This window comes from Rousettus aegyptiacus, unplaced genomic scaffold, assembly GCF_014176215.1.
Source record: "Rousettus aegyptiacus isolate mRouAeg1 unplaced genomic scaffold, mRouAeg1.p scaffold_m13_p_19, whole genome shotgun sequence".
NCBI classification, from domain to species: Eukaryota; Metazoa; Chordata; class Mammalia; order Chiroptera; family Pteropodidae; genus Rousettus; species Rousettus aegyptiacus.
The window spans coordinates 4,251,676-4,264,820 of record NW_023416294.1 but is presented as its reverse complement, the minus strand read 5'-3'; the positions used below and the strand labels follow the sequence as shown (position 1 = coordinate 4,264,820).

General features: G+C 55.9%; 1 pseudogene; it reads right to left on the bottom strand.

The window, feature by feature from the left end:
* Window positions 1-9,456: 9,456 nt before the first annotated feature.
* On the bottom strand, window positions 9,457-9,575 carry LOC118613570 (annotated as a pseudogene).
* Between the last annotated feature and the right edge of the window lie 3,570 nt (window positions 9,576-13,145).

Sequence of the window (13,145 nt, the reverse complement as noted above, 5' to 3'; positions counted from 1 at the left end):
TATATACGTAGTGTATGCTGGGTATGTTACATGTGGCATAATGTGTATCATACGTGTATCACCGGATGGTGTAATGTGTATATAGCGGTGTTTATATATAGCAGTATGTTTAATATACACAGCGTATATTTATATGTGTGCTACACTGTACATAAATACTATGTATATGTGAGATACATATTATACTCTTTATACAGAACCGATGTGTGATACAAATGTATGTACTGTAGTATTTATACTACATACTCTGTACTAGACTATAAATACTACATACATAAAACATGCATGCACATGTGTCTCTGGGATGGAGGTTTCCTTAGAAACCCTGTTTTCTCCGCTGCGGACTCCGGTCCCTGTCGTTGACACAGGCAGGTGTTGCGAACCCCGAGCGTTGGGCCACACACGGGGACCCTGACCGAAGGGGAGGACACGGGCGGCTTCTCACTCGCAGCTTTCTACATTATTCCAAGGAGAAAGACACTCTTGTCGCAATCAAAATTTACGCCGGCTGAGGGTACCGTCTAATCCTCAGCATTGTTTTTTTTTTGCACCATTTCTGCCCAAGATACTAACCTGCATCCCCTGCAAAAAATGTCCAATTCCGGGCAAAACTTGCAGTCTGTCCTTGTCCTTGACCTTCACCTCCCACCCTTGGCGGGTTTATAAATCTCTGTGCACAGATTATTATTTATCACCGTTCATATTTTTAAAAGTCAAATTCAAGGCTAGAACAGGAAAGAGGGAGTTACTCCCCGTTTGCGGCAAGAACCTGACACATTCTGAGAGCACGTGATTGTGTACAATGAATATCGTACAAGATCGGAAAACCCCAATGTTCTAAACAGTGAACCCCTTGCAAAGTTTAAAAAAAAATGGAATAGTGTTCATTTCCATGAAGCCTGTTTCCCGATTTCTGTTGAACGAGTAAAACATATTGTACGGTGGTTTTGGAAATGTAATACCGGGTGTTGGATGAGCCGTTTCACTGAAATCGCACAAATCCCCTGCAGAAAATGACTGCGTCCACTTAGGCTGAAACCGGTACAGCTCCGTCCTCTGGCCGTTTATAGATCGTCGAAAATCCATGGAAGGAAATGGGGGGATTTGCTCTGTGGATGAGCAAACAGAAAGATCAGATGTTTAAATTCCAGGGTTGTGTTGAATCAAGAGGGAAGTTAGCATTCGGGCTTAGGCAAATCGCCAGGCTTTGGACAAGGGAAATATGCTGTTCACAGACGTTTTCCACTTAATCGAGCATTCATCGCTCGGCGGCGGGGATGGAGAGCAGGAAGCAGCCCGCGGAGGTGGGGGAGGAGACCCCGACAGTTTTCGGAAGGAGATCGTGGGGCGGCTCAGGTTTGGCCGCGGCGGAGTCCATCCCGACTTTACCTCCGAGGAGAACCGAGCGCCAAAGCCCGCGTGCATTCCATCGGGTCGTTCGCGGATACGCCGAGTCGGACGCCGCATGCGACAAGTCGGACGCCGCATGCGACAATGCAAACGATTCAATGTGCGGTCTGGCGAAACCCACGAGGGGCTCTCTGGGCGAGTACGTGAACAGAGAAAGTGCAGGGGTGAGGACGCGCCTCTCGGGGGGAGTTCGCTCCCAACGCGCGCGAGGGAAACGCACACAGAGCCCACGCGTTTCTGTCTGAGGACGACGTGTCCCTTTCCGGTGTCGCGGGACCGCTGCTCGTCGAGCAGAGCGGCGTGTACGCTGCTGTGGCGGGTCGGAAGGCGGCGTGGGCATCCGCGGAAACGTCCGTCCCGGCCCCCGTGAAACGGGGGTCCCTTCGCGCGCGGAATCTGCGGCTCGGAGTGGCGGGCGAGGCGAACCTCGAACACGGGCCTCGCTCTGTTCGCGCGGGGGCCGCAGCCTTTGGTCCTCCACCTGGGTCAGTCCACGAGCCCACTCCGCCTCCTCCCTGGGTTTTTCCAAGTGACGGCTTAGTCAGCCGCTGCGGCCCCAGGGATGTCTGTCCCCACGGCCTCATTCTGCCCAATCCTAAGTCCTCGCGGCCACCAGCTGACCCGTGAATGACGTGGGGATTGTGGGCACGGATGCCCCGTCCCCGTCAAAACATCCACGGGCACCTTTCGACTCCCTGGACTCTTAACTACTAAAGGCCGCTGTCGACCAGACGTCAACAACGCGGTTAACACAGATTATTTTTTTTAATGTTAGATGTATTCCATGCTGTATCCCGACGGCAGAGTCAGCCACGAACAATGAAATGGGGTGAAGAGAATCACGAGGGAGACCCGCTCACCTCCCCGGACTGTGTTTCTCGGTACGGCAAGTCTCCCTCGCCTGCTCGCGGAGGAAGCCATCGCCCGTCGGGACCTGAGCCAACATTGCAGAGCAGACGCTGTGTGTGCTCCCAACACCAGACGTCGAAAACGAAAAGACGACGTGCGAAGACGTTCCCGTTTATTTTCAGGCGTCGCGATTCGTGCACTGATAATAAGGCAGCGGCCATCGGATGCCTTTACGATGCCTGATTGGCTCGGTGGCCTCACGGCAGTGAGGAAATGGCCCTGGAATTCTCCAAGATGTTTATTGATTTTTTTTTAAATCTGTGGATAATGCAATGCACACAGTTCAAACCTGTGTTGCGCAAAGGTCACCTGTACACCACGCCCATCGAAGGTTCCAGAACGAGTCTGCCAGCTCTCCATGAAATATCACCTCGGACACTTCATTGCCCTCGAAACGGAGCTGGTTCCTTTTACGAACTAACATTTCAGGGCAGTGGAAAGCATTTCCAACTAAACTCTGATCTGTTTTATTTAGCCATAACTACCACACAGCTCCGCATGCGGAAAGTGTTTATTATTTCAGATTTCCCGTGGCAGGTGAGGGAAGGATTTTCTGCAGAGGTGTGTGGGCAACGTATCATTAGGAATAACAGGGCTTTGCAGAAACAAATTATTTTGCTTCCAACGCACGACTCCAAACGGAGGCTGGCGGGTGCTGTGCAAAAATGCCGAACCCCTCGAGGCTCACGCGTGACGTGCGAGGCCCGAGCGGGCGGACCGCGAGCTGCCCGAGGTGTCCGAGCTGCAGACTCCTCAGAGACCCCCGCCTCTGACGCCCTTCCTTCCTTAAACGGGGCATCGTTTCAAACTAAAATTAAAGTGAGCGAGAAAACGTTTTATAATCTGTTTTACCACCACCAACACTGTTTTGTTATGTTTTTTATTTTTGATATTAACGCTCTGACGTACGATGCTTTTATGAGGCTTAAAAAATTGTGTTGCAATGTATTCTGGTGGCAAGCTCAGGCGCTGCAATTTAAAAAGATGGTTGTGTTTTCTGTACTGGTCCTGTGCTTCTTTAGAAATCACACGGATCCGTTTGGATATGTGCAAAATTGGAGAACTATGGCTCCTTCAAAATAATCACATGCTAAGCGACAGTGACTAAATTAAAGATCGTTATTTATTCATACATTAATGGATTTTTAAATGAAACATCCTAGCGTTTGGAAAAAGCCGTCATTATCTAATTCTAATTAATTTTCCACATGATCACGAACAGCGCGCAGTTGTCCGACCCACCGTGATGTGCGGCAGCCTTATCTCAGGATTCCGACTGCACATCTGTGACTTCGATGCACATCTCAGGGGCCGGCAATTACGTGCCGGCTTCCGTGCTGCGGGGAGCATGGTGAGTCCCGCCCGGCGCGCTCTGCAGGCCCTTCCCGGCGGACGTGAGCGCGAGCCGCAGCCACGAGCCTCTTCCCGCCAGGACGAGACACACAGCATCGCTGCTGCGAACGGGCCGGCTACGCAGCACGGCCCGGACCGGCCAAGCAAGAACACGGAGCCCCGGGTGCTGGCCGCCCTACGCCCAGCCCTGCAGGAGGGAAGGCGGGCGGGGCGCGTGCCCTGCCTGGATACCCACCCGTCACCGCGGGTGACGCCGTGTGGGCGGGCACACGCCGCCCCCACCGACATTCGCGCCTCGTACCTGCGTAGACGGAGCCCGAGGCCACGTGGAACACGGAGTTTGCGCCGGTTGGGAGGGAGAGGCCCCCCACTCACTCACGGCCGGCCACCTTGCTTCTCTGAGGCGTCCGCCTGCTCCTGGCGCTGCGGAGGCTGGCGTGTGCGGGAGGCCCGCGAGGACCGCACACTCTCCCAAGCCCAGAGCAGGGCAGGGGACAGCCGTGCGCAGGGCAGACCAGCAGGCCACCGCGTGCAGGGGCTGTGGCCAGCAGACGCCTGCGCACCTGCCAGGCGGGGGCGACGGCCTCACAGTCCGAGGCACGGCGGGCTGCGGGGTGGCGGTGGCTGCGAGGCCCCGACTCGGTGTCCCAGAACTGCGGCCGACGGTGGGCGGTGGCCGTGGACAGAGCCGCGTGCACGGCCACGTTTCCACTGGCCTCGGCGAGAGAATAATGAGCTTTGTCGTTTGCAGAGGGACTTTCCTCCCTCACTCTTCCGTTTGATTCAGATGCGATTTGTCGTAAGCTAGTTTTCGGGAAATCCGTGTGCTTGGAACGTCGTCGATCGTGCGAGGGAACAAGATATCCTCGGGCGCCCTGGGAGCGTCCAAGGCGAGTTTGTTTGTGCTGTGCCTCCTGGGGTTTCACGCGTGTGCGGACGTCCCGCGGCAAAGCGCCCGAGAGAGAAACGGACGAGGTCAGGGCCGCGCCTCCGAGGCCGCCCGTCACGACGGGCCGAGCGGCCGCTCTGACGTCCGCACGCGGCTCTCGATCCGTCCGTGGGCGTTTGCACTGAGTCGGGCTGAAGACGCGGAGAGCACTGTGCCTGGAGCGCCGGCCTGAGTATCTCCTCCGCGTCTTAGGTCTGCCGAGGGCGCAGCGTCCGGATCGGGTGCAGGGGAAACAGGAAACGCCGTCCGCGGGCCCCGCAGGTGGACACGGCCCCCCTCGGCCACGTGTCCCCTGACACCCAGCCCCGCGTGGCCCTGCGGCTGCCCCCGCCCATGCTCCCCGCGTGCGGAGCCTCGGTGACGGCCGCGACATTCTTCCTGCTCCTCTTCCTCCGGGCGGAGTGGCCCAGCTGCAGACTCACAGACGTGCCCCGCGTAAGCCCGACGGGGCCGAGCCCGACGCGCCCTGGGTGACGGTGCTCCGCGCAGTTTCGACTGACGATGGTGACGTCCCGGAGAATCGGGCGGTTTCTCTCCACGCCTTTCTCGGCTACAAACATATGTATTATTCAAGTGGAGCGATACATGTTCTATTTCTACATTCTAATTGTGTTTCCAATCTGTCAGGCGAATCTGTTACAGTCACGCCGTCATCTCTCTCTCTCTCTCTGTTTTTATTTTTTTTACAATGCCGTTAGCATTTTATTTCTGTTTTCTATAGCGACACATGAAGGTTGAGAGACACTCGGTCAATTGCCCGCAGAGACAAAGCTACATATCGCATATGAAGATCTTGACTGACATGGTCTGGGTTCTGGACCACGAAGCCACGGGCGCTATGGTCCGGATCCTGCTGAGATTTAATGAGCAGATGAGCCGAGAAGTCTGGACGCGCCGTCCGCAACCCTGCAGACGCTCAGCGGGTGAGAAGAAATTTTTTTTCGTTGTTGTGTTTAAAGGTCCTGATCGCTACCAACTCCACCCATTCTGTTTTTGCTGTTTGTTTATTCGTTTATTTATTCATTTATTTTGCTGCGTGTTATCAGCGAACAAACTTTCGAGCGCCTTCAGACAGTGTCTCCGTGGAGCTGCGAGGAGGCCTCAGCGACCAGCACCTGGAGCTAAAATCAGGAAAAATCACCGCAGACCGGGTTCGCGGACGCTCATTATCCAGCCACGTCCGGCGAGCTCACCGCTGAACGGGAAGTAAACGGGACATGTGGGCAACTGTCACACCCTGCCGGCTGCGCGTCCGCGGCCCGAGCCCCCAAAGGGCCGGTTTCTCGAAACGGCCTTTGCGAGACAGAGGTTTGAGGCTCATTTTCTGCAAAAACGGCGTGGACATCGTACGTGTGCAGGGGCTGTTTCTTTCTTTTTTTAAAAAAAAAATACTTAACACGTTTTTTTCTGTTAATGAAGCAGTCCACGTCCATGGGGGAAACCCTGGAAAATGACCGACCACCGGGAGGAAGAAAGGTCGCTTGTCCTCGCCTCTCACTGGGACGACGCCGCGGAGCCGGGCGGCGCCCTGCGCGGTCATCGACCTCTTCCGTGGCTTCTCCCGTGGTCGGCTCGGGAGCCGGGGCAGACGCCGTGTAGGACGAGGGGTGTGGGGGCGGGGCTAACCCCCGCGCACAGCGAGCCGCTCCTTCCCGCGCTGGGGAAAATGCACCCCGGGCCGCGCGAGGGCCCGCGGCCGCCCGAGCGGTCGGACGGGAACTCGCGGCTCGTCAGTCCGTTCTAAGGGGCGACGGGCGCCCGGAAGCATCCGGGAAGCACCCCGGCGTCTCCCGGGTGTCGCGGCCCCTGGGAGCCCTGTCCAAGTCGAAAGCTGTTCGACACCTGTCACTGTTTCCGCAGCGGAATCCACTAAAAAAATCGGCGACAATCTCTTCGCGTCGTTTTCCATCTTACTTTTCTCATGTTTACCCATCTTTCTGATATCCGGGGAAAGAGAGACGTTCTCCCACGTGCCCTGCAGCTACCACTGAGCCCGCTGTTCGAAGTCTGTGCTTCATCTGCCAACTTTGTTTCTGTATCCGGTTGTTTCGTTTGCTTGTCACCGCCTTACTTATCTCCGGGAGACGCCATGGGGCTGCCTCGGAAGAAAGACCCCGCGGCCCGGCCGCGCGCGGCTGACGGGACCCACGCGAACACACCTGCGCCTGCTCTGCAGCCCGCGGGGCCATCCCGACACGGCGCCTTCCTGCTCATCCTGTCCTTTGGGCATAGTGCTTAATTACACGACAAAATACACAGTGGTCAAAAGGACTATATTGACCTAGAGACACATTACAGGTGGCCGTCATAATGTATCGGGGTGATGAAATCGTAGATAGTGGTCAGAGGAAGTGAGCCAGAGCGAAGGCTAATTATACGCACGACACTTTGTAACACGTTGAGTGAAACAGTGAGTCCTGAAGTCGTTACAGAGAGTATAAGACACGTTTATGGTAACACGTAAGACGTTCTCTTAAAAGAATACATCGTATCAAGGCAATAAGATGATAGGTACAGATGAAACGTGACGATCTGCGCGCCAACAAAGGCAAGAGGGTGCGAGGAAGAAGGCATCCTGGTATTTATAAATCGTCGTCCCTTTGTGTGTGTGTGTGCGTGTGTGTGTGTGTGTCTTACGTAGCAGGTGGCAGTGAAGAAGGGAGGTAAGCAAAGGGTCCAGAAAGGAAGAAATAACAGAGAAGGAAGGAAGCGAGCGGAGGAGGGAGGCAGGCAGGGAGGAAGGAAGGAAGAGAAGAAGGAAGGAAAAGGGGAAGGAAGGGAGGGAGAAAGGCAAGGACGCAATTCGTGGGTCAGTAATGAGCGCACGTCATCTACCAGTAATTATTACCGCTCGATTTCCACGCAACGAGTTCCGGTTGGAAAGGGGGGGGGGCTCCGTGGATTAAAGCGACTGAGGGATAGACAAGCCAGCGTCCAGGGGGTCTTCAGCTTGTGTAATTAATTCCGCAGCAGGTTGGAAGTGTCGGAGGCGTGGTTCTGTCCTGTAATTCCTCGGTCTGTGGACTGCGAGTGTTACAGGGGGGAAAAATGCTGTCAAAATAAAGCGCCATTTTCGATAAAAAAAAATCGTTTAACGTCTGGCGTGCGTGCGTGTGTGTGCGCAGATTCATCTCTTAAACCATTTTTTGTTCCACTGCTGCTGCATCTTACCACATTGACAGTAAAATCTACCGCTGTGGAATCACAGGACGGTACGCGCTTTACTTTAGGGCGACTCGTTAAATGATGTCGGATCCTCCAAAGTCAATTAATTGCCACTCCGCGATTCATATGTTTTGAGTTTCTCGCCCTACGCTTTGTCGATGCACGCGGAAATGTCCTAATTCGTTTCTTCCTTTATCTGTGTACAGCGTTCTAGTTAAACATACAATAACTTTATTTTTTTTTGTCGTGAGATACACCTAGTCACAGTTAGACGGAAGGTTATTTAAACACGAAGCAGGCATTTACTTTTTGTTTCTGTTTTACGATCCCTCACATACGAGGCCTGTTTTTTCGCTCGTGGAATTTTTCCTGGGGTGGGCTGTTTGTAAAGCGGGATTCACGATTAATGCAGATATAACTATTTTAAGCAGTCCCCGGGGGAGCTCCGTGTTCTATTTTGAGGCATGTGATGGACAAGCTGGTAATGGCATTGGACACGGGCTTTCAGTCCAGTTGGGCGAGAGCTTGCTTCACTGACCACCGAGCACCGTGATAATTAGTCACCGGGTCCCCACGGGATGGTCCCCCTGCAGCAGTGGGCGATGCCTCCTAAACAGCTCTGAACGTCTCCACCCGGCTCCGTGCAAAGCACACGAAGGAGACGTCCTCTGCCACCTGCGTTTGCCTCGAATAAGAAAGAGGCTTTTTATTAAGGAGTCGGTTTTCCCCCATTTTTGAGTACAGCCCTAAAACCAAGAGTGGCGGGTCTAACGTGCTGGAAAAAAACCACCGATAAATAACGGCCGATTCCGTTTTTCCTTCTTTTCTGTCGGCCGTGTGTGAAGCCGTGTTGTGTTTCGTTTCCATCAGCAGGAAGGGGGCTGTGCCAAGGCCAAGAGCAGGACCCTGTGCCCTTCCCGGGGGCCCGGCCTGGCGGACAACGTGCACCTGCACGAGCACCAGGTGTGTGCACCTAGCGCCGAAGTACCTGGGCGTGGTGCCAGGTGGGGGCCGACTCCTTGGGGGGCTGGCTCCTCGGGGGGCTGACTCCTCAGGGGGCCGGCTCCTCGGGGGGGCAGACTCCTTGGGGGCTGACTCCTCGGGGGGCTGACTCCTCAGGGGGCCGGCTCCTCGGGGGGCCGACTCCTTGGGGGGGGCAGACTCCTTGGGGGCTGACTCCTCGGGGGGCCAACTCCTTGTGGGGGCAGATTCCTCCAGGGACCGAATCCTCCGTGGGGCAGACTCCTCGGGGGCCGACTCCTCGGGGGGGGGCAGAGTCCTTGGGGGCTGACTCCTCAGGGGGCCAACTCCTCGGGGTGTCATTTCCCAAGCTGTATAAATGTCTCACTGCTCTGCTGTGCACCTCAGACCACGGAGTGCTGAATGTCAGCTGTAATCGAAAAACAAACAACTATATTAAAAAAGAAAGAAATTAACATTCAAAACAAAAAGTATTCGAACATGTTTTTAAAACATCCATGAAGTGCCAAAAAAAAAATGAAAATCAGTAAATTAGCTGTCCTGTGAACGTGGCCACCAGTATTTTAATTTTTAATTTTTTTTGCTTTTTAGATCTGGCAGCCCTTGGTTGACCTCATAGGTTGCAAGGAACTTGTCAGCTTACAATCCCTTATTTTTTATTTTATTTTATTTTAGTTTATTTTTTTTTACACCTACAGCACTCGGTCTTCCTAGGCGGTCTCCCATCCAAGTACTGACCAGGCCCGACCCTGCTTAGCTTCTGAGATCAGACAGGATCAGGTATGTTCAGGGTGGCCTGGCCGTACACACTACCAGTATTTTAAAACAAGACCCTGTATCTAGAGAGTTTCAAGTCTGAATCTTAGGCTCAATTTCAGCAGCTCGTGGTAGAACGGGATCCAAAAAGAAGCAAGACAGATTTTGAATTTTTTTTTTTTAAAAAAAAGAGGTTTCTTTTATAAAACCTTGCAGCTGTGCCGTTTACATTTCTGACTTTTTACTGCTCAAACCGCCACGGTTTAGCGCCGGGCGGGGGGGGAGGGGGACTCCCTCCCCCCCCGAATTTACACGTGCGTTTCTTGTGCACGCGGAACCCATCGCTCAGAACAGAGTTTACGGTCACCGATCTTCGGCTTCCTTTCCATGATAAAAAATACGAAAACGAGCGTAGTCGTGAGTTGCGTCTGAGGCAAACAGTGTTTCTCTCAGAGAATGTGCTCGAATTCTCGGACGCCGCCCTAAAAAAAATAAAATAAAATAAATAAAAGGTCCCCGTTTCTCTGTCTCGAGATCTCGGAAGCGAAGGCGTGCTTGGAGTATGTCAAGAATGCTCAGGTGGAGATGACCGTACGAGCTCCTGACCGCGAAGCCAGCTCCCGACACACGTGGTCCCAGGAGGGCGAACGCAGCAGGTCCCGTAGGGCCCGGTTGGGTTCCTCGAGCCTCTCACGTGGTCGCTTTAATGTTCGGGGCCCCGGAGGCTGGGAGAGGCGGGAGGGACGGTCCCCTGGAGCCTCCGCAGGGGGCGTGGCCCGGGGACACCTTGATTGCAGAGCTGTGAGGAGACACAGTTGGACGGTCTCAACACTGGCCGCAGCAGGGCGTGCAGGGCAGCGTGGGCCACCCTGGGGCCCCACCCGCGTCCCCGCCCTGCGGTGGGCGGCGGGAGCTCTGGGGCCCCTCCCCGACCCTTCCACGGGCATCGTCACCACCTTGGCTGCTCCGCTCTCCGCCGGAGGCTTCTCACGGCCTTCGCGACAGAGCGAGCCCGATGCTGTGGCCGGGGGGGACCCCTCGCTGCCCGCGGGAGAGGCCGACCGGGGCCACCTGCTACGGGGACTTGGGCGGGCGGACGGATACCAGCAGGACAAGCTGCCACGCAGGACACAGGGCCAGCCGCAAGGCAGGCGGGCCTTCCCAGGGCAGCGGCTGTTCCGAGCCAGACGCGGTGGCTCGAAGGTCCTGCCTCGGTCCCCGACGTCAGCTCCCGACGATGGCAGAGGACAGGGACAGCGTAACGGAGCCGCCGCTGTGACGGGCACCCCCACCCTGCACTGGCCCAGCCCCGTCCGCTCTACGCCTGGCACCCTCGGCCTTCCTGCTTGCCCCAAGAGGCCCCAGAACTCGGCAGCCTCGGGAAGTGTGCACACGCCGCAGTGTGCACAGACATTCCGGGAGAGTGTGCGTGTGCCACACAGACCACCGTGAAATGCGTGTCTTGTCTTGCACACTTAGAGACTGTCGCAATAATCCGTCACAGGTCGGGCCACAGAAACCCTCCACGGGCGTCAGAGACATTTCCTACAGACCACAGTTTCTGTTCCCTCCTTCGTCCATGTAGCGTTGACACTGCTCGACATTAATTTATAAATTAATGATGAGCCGGTACATAATGAGTTCTCGCATCTTCAGTCAAACACGGAAACCTGTGTAGCTAACACCTCACGGGGTCCTGGAGACATCGTCCATGAACGTCGAAAGCATTGTTAGAATTAAATAATAATGTGCAAGCCGCCTATCAGAGTACAACGTTGAGATAGAATCGGGTCATGGAGGGAATGACATCTCTAGAAATTTAAATTGATAAATAACCTCAAAAACGTTGATCCAGTGTGTTCACGTAAAAAAAAAAATGCAATAGCCTAACCCGTATGCATAAAAAGGGAAAGATTAAACACGAGAAAGAGACAAAAAAGATTATTATAAAGATAGAATTGAGAAATTCAACACAACCAAGAGTTGTTCTTTGGGGGTAAAAAACTGGAAAAAGAGGCAAACCTCTGGCAATACTAAGAGAGGAGGAGACAAAATGCAAGAGTCATGATAGGGGTCGATTATTTTGCGGTGAGACTCAAAAAAAAAACCCAGAAAGGAGCGACGTTTTAAAGGGAGGAGGTGCCGCGCCTACAGACAGAGCAGAGATAAAACGGACAGTCGTCACGCGGCGCAAGGCTCTGACCCCCAGGGCGGATGCCGAGGCGGGTTTTCAGGACCGTTTCCCGTTTGGGGAGCCCTGAGGTGCAGAGTCGCGCTTCTCTTCCGGGAGACACTGGCCGGGAAGGGGCGCTGCGCACGCCGGGGACCTCGCCACGCCGCCCAGGTGCGCGCGGTGCGGGCGGCTCAGGCGCAGCTGCGCCCGGGGTCGCGTTCCGTGCGAGCGCGCACACACCCAGGGCGGTCCACGGCTGGACGCGTGCGCCCCGGAGGTGGTTGAGCGCCCGCGAACGTGGCTGGGTGCCCCTGAACCTGGCTGAGCGCCCCCTGAACCTGGCTGAGCGCCCCCCGAGCATGGCTGGGCGCCCACCGAGTCCGGCTCGGCCTCCAGAACTGGTGGTGAGTACAACAGGGCCAACGAAAGGGAAGGGGGTTCCGCATCCCAATCGGTACTGTGCCTGTCCCCCCTCCACGCCCCCACCGCCCCCAGGACTGGGGCCAAATCTCCTTTAGGGTCCCCGAGGTCAGGGGCCCCGCCGGGGACGCGGAGCCCAGCGCCGCACCCCGCAAGGGGGGCGCAGCGCAGTGCGCGCGTCGTGCATGCGCCCAGGCGGACGCGCCTCGTCCCAGGTTGCACGGCTCCCCCACTCCGGGGCGCCCCGACCCATCGCGGGGTCCCGCGGAGAGGCCGGCGCTGGCGAGCTCGCCGCGCCCCGTCGCGCCGGCCACCTCCAAAATGACGCAGGCGTCTCTGCTGACGCTCGGCGCGGAGTCTGCGGGGGTCATTTCACCGCGCCCGAGATTTCTCTGCGGCCCTCGGCCGACACTCGCCGCCGGTCCCCGGCCGGGTCCGCGCTCGGCGGACGCAGCGGACACTGTGCGCCGCTCCCGGGCGCGCGTAAACTGTCCTCTCGGTTTCACCGTCACCTGCGGCCCTGTCCCAAGTCCAGTCAACACGACACCTGATATAATGGCCCTTCCATGTCACAGAAAAACCCCCTTTCTCTCCAAGAGTCCTCCTTTGACTCTCCAGCACCTAACGCGACACCCTGACACTTATTGGATGAATGAATTATTCTTTTTCAGGTCGTGATCACTTTCTTAATTTTTAAAAAATGTGGCGCACAGTATCTGTCGCACCACGCTTTTCGTGAGTTTGAAACCTCAAATGAGCTCACGAGTTAAGCTGCAGGATTCTCCCGAGAAGGGGAGGAAACGCAGCCCCAGTGAAGGTGACCAGCGACCCAAGGGTGTCCGCTTTGTCTTCCCGGAAGCTCGAGTTGGGGCGACGACGGCGGGAACCCCATTCTGCTCACTCGCTAATTGCAGCAGGGCCCCGAGCCCGCGGAAGCCGGAGGCGCCCAGGCACACGCGCGCCCTGCAACGGAATGACGACTGTTCCAGGACGTATCCCGGCCCAGCTCCACGGCCCTCGGAGCGATGC